Here is a 3,786-nt window from a genome sequence, read left to right as displayed (position 1 = left end):
CCTTTCCCGAACCACAAGTCATGGTTAGCCTCTAACAAGACGCCATGACTACCCACCTAGAATAGAGTTAGAGGTGATCTAACAAAGCCAGCAATAGTTCGAGTTCTGATCCTTTGTATCACGATGTCGTATGTTGAACAAGGGCATGGTATGAGCCACCCTTCAAGTTCAACCGCTTACTCGTCTAGGCAAACCGACTGATAAAATAGATGTACATTCATCTACTGCGATCTGAAGTCATCTCTGTCGGTTTGGAAACTAGCATCGGTATAACCACTTATAGCGAGCTCGTCTTCCAATCCGCCATACACCAAGAACAAATCCTTAGTCCTTCTCAAGTACTTAAGGATTTTCTTGACCGCAATCCAGTGAGCCTCACTTGGTGTAGACTGATATCTACTAGTCATGCTTAATGCATATGATACATCTGGGCGAGTACACAACATGGCGTACATGATGGATCCAACTGCCGAGGCATATGGAATCCTACTCATGCGCTCTTGCTTATCATGTGTCTTTGGACACTGAGTCTTGCTAAGAGCTACGTTATGTCACATGGCAAGGCACCCCTCTTGGAGTCTTGCATCTTGAACCGATTCAAGACCTTGTCAATGTATGTACTCTGACTTAGACCAAGAAGCCTTCTCGATCTATCTCTATAGATCTTGATTCCTAGAATATAGGCGGCTTCTCCTAAGTCCTTCATCGAAAAGACTGATCCTAGCCAGGGTTTTACTCCTTGCAAGGTAGGAATGTCATTTTCGATGAGCAATATATCATCTACATAAAGTACAAGGAAGACCACTGCGCTCCCACTAACCTTCTTGTAGACGCATGGCTCATCTTCGTTTTGCAGGAAGCCAAACGTTTTGATTGCCTCGTCAAATCGAAGATTCCAGCTCCTCGAAGCCTGGTTCAGTCCATAAATGGATCTCTGAAGTTTGCATACTTTTCTCGGACTCTTAGGATCGACAAAACCCTCGGGTTGTGTCATGTACACATCCTCGAGCAAATTCCCGTTAAGGAATGCGGTCTTGACGTCCATCTGCCATATCTCGTAGTCATAATACGCAGCTATGGCCAGCAGAATCCATATGGATTTAAGCATCACAACTGGCGAAAAGGTTTCATCATAGTCTATACCATGAATCTGCCGAAACACTTTCGCGACGAGTCGTGCATCATAGGTATGCACGATGCCATCCATGTCAAGTTTTCTTCTTGAAAACCCACTTACATCCAATGGTCTTAATACCATCGAATCAATCGACCAAAGTCCACACTTTGTTGTCTTACATGGATTGCATCTCAGACTCCATGGCCTGGTGCCATTTCTCGGAATCGGAACTCGCCACAGCCTCTGAATACGACGTAGGCTCGTCATGTTCTAACAACATGAGTTCGTCGTTTCCAGTCACAAGAAAACCATATCTTGTAGGCTCTTGGCGAATTCTACCAGATCTCCGAGGTTCACTAGGAGGTGCTGTCTCAACAACTTGTGATACAGGTTGAACTGTTTCGACCTGTTCACTCGGTTCTTCGACTATTTGTGGTTCTCGAACTTCTTCGAGATCTATTCTACTCCCACTAACTCTCTTGGAGACGAACTCTCTCTCCAAGAAAGATCCATTCCGAGCAACAAACACTTTGTTCTCAGATGGGTTGTAGAACCAGTACCCTTTAGTTTCCTTAGGGAACCCACAAATATGCATTTATCAGACTTGGCGGATAGCTTATCAGAAGCAAGACGTTTCACGTAAACGTCACATCCCCAAATCTTCATGAATGCTAACCTGGGACGCTTCCCAGTCCATATCTCATATGGAGTCTTCTGAACCGACTTTGTTGGACAGTTGTTCAGTATAAGCGCTGCAGTTTCCAAAGCATATCCCCAGAAGGATTTAGGAAGATCGACCTGACTCATCATAGACCGTACCATATCCAATAAGGTTCGGTTCCTCCTCTCGGAAACGCCATTCCATTCTGGCGTTCCAGGTGGAGTCAGCTGTGAGACAATCCCACAATCTGCCAGATAGTCAGTGAACTCTTGGCTCATATACTCGCCACCTCGATCAGATCGAAGCAACTTGATCGTCTTGCCAAGTTGGTTCTGTACCTCATTTCTGAAAATCTTGAACAATTCAAGCGTTTCAGACTTATGTCTCATCAAGTAGACATAACCGTACCTACTGAAATCATCAGTAAACGTAACAAAGTACAGATAACCTCCTCTAGCGGGAGAGCTCATAGGACCGCATACATCACTATGTATGAGTTCTAGCAACTCTGTAGCCCGTTCTCCTTTTCCAGAAAAAGGAGATTTTGTCATCTTGCCCATCAAACAAGAATCGCACGATTCAATTGACTCATAACCAAAAGAATCAAGAAGTCCATCAGAATGAAGCTTCGCAATGCGTTTCTCATTGATGTGACCAAGTCGACAATGCCAGAGATAGGTCGGATTTAAGTCGTTCGGCTTAAACCGCTTGGTACTAACATTATAGATCGACCTGTATCCAGATGGTTCATCTTCCAAAATATAAAGGCCATTAAACTGGTAACCTTTACCATAGAATAAATCGCCTCTATAAATGGACAGACATTTGTTCTCAATAACAAATCTGAAACCATCTGAGTCTAAGCATGAAATCGATATGATGTTCCTACTGATAGCAGGTACAAAATAACAATCATGCAACTCCAATACAAGGCCAGAAGGTAAAGTCAGATCATAAGTCCCGACGATCAATGCAGCAACTTTTGCTCCATTCCCGACACGGAGATCTACTTCTCCCTTTGCCAATTGTCTACTTCCTCGCAGTCCCTGCACATTTGCACAAATGTGCGAGGCACATCCGGTATCTAATACCCATGAAGAAGAAGTACACAAGTTGGCCTCTATAATGAAGATACCGGAAATTGAAGCTTCTGCAAGCTTCTTCTTCCTCTGATCTTCCAGGTAGAGTCTGCAATCTCTATACCAATGCCCAATGGCATGACAGAAATAACACTCTTCCTTCTTGGGTTTGGACTTAGGCTTAGTGACAACACTTGTCAATTTCCTTTTGCCCTTACCTTTGGAACGCTTCCTCTTGCTGGAACTCTTTCCAACAATCACCATATCATTCTTCCCTTGGCTCCCAGCTTTCTCTTGGAATGACATATTCAACTGATCATCCATCAATGAATTGTCCATGTCATCTAATTGCTCACGCAATTCCGAAGACATCTTTCCAAGCATCAAGCTGGACACGTCCAGATCATCATCCACATGCTTCCAATAAGCATCAATGATCGATCCAGAAGCCTTGGTCAGAGGCTTATCCTTCATAAGGATAGATCGCATGGTGAGATTAACCAGATTCCTGCAACAGATATACACTACAGAAAAAGACAAACAAACAGACAGAAAATATGCAAGTCACTTAGTACACTTACTAACACAGATAATAGATGCAATATGACAGGCTCCCACTAAGAAAAACACCCTCAATGAGTTTCCAAGTGAGCTAGGATCCATATTTCACATGCTTTTGAGTCAGCTAGGGCATGACGCTCAAAACCATGCTATTTAGGTAGACAACACTTTGTCAATCACATCCTATGTGATTCCTAGATGAGTATGGGATAGTGATACGCTATCACTGCATGTTCCTCATCCCATCCTTACCATCAGGTCCAAGTCCGACTTGATAACCCAATTCAAGCTCAACCATATTTGAGCTATGAGAATCACGATTTCTCCATACTGCCTCACCAAGATAGTCAGGCACGCTCAGCTAGGGC

Source organism: Tarenaya hassleriana, unplaced genomic scaffold (genome assembly GCF_000463585.1).
Source record: "Tarenaya hassleriana unplaced genomic scaffold, ASM46358v1 Cleome40, whole genome shotgun sequence".
NCBI lineage: Eukaryota > Viridiplantae > Streptophyta > Magnoliopsida > Brassicales > Cleomaceae > Tarenaya > Tarenaya hassleriana.
This window is presented reverse-complemented; position numbering follows the sequence as displayed.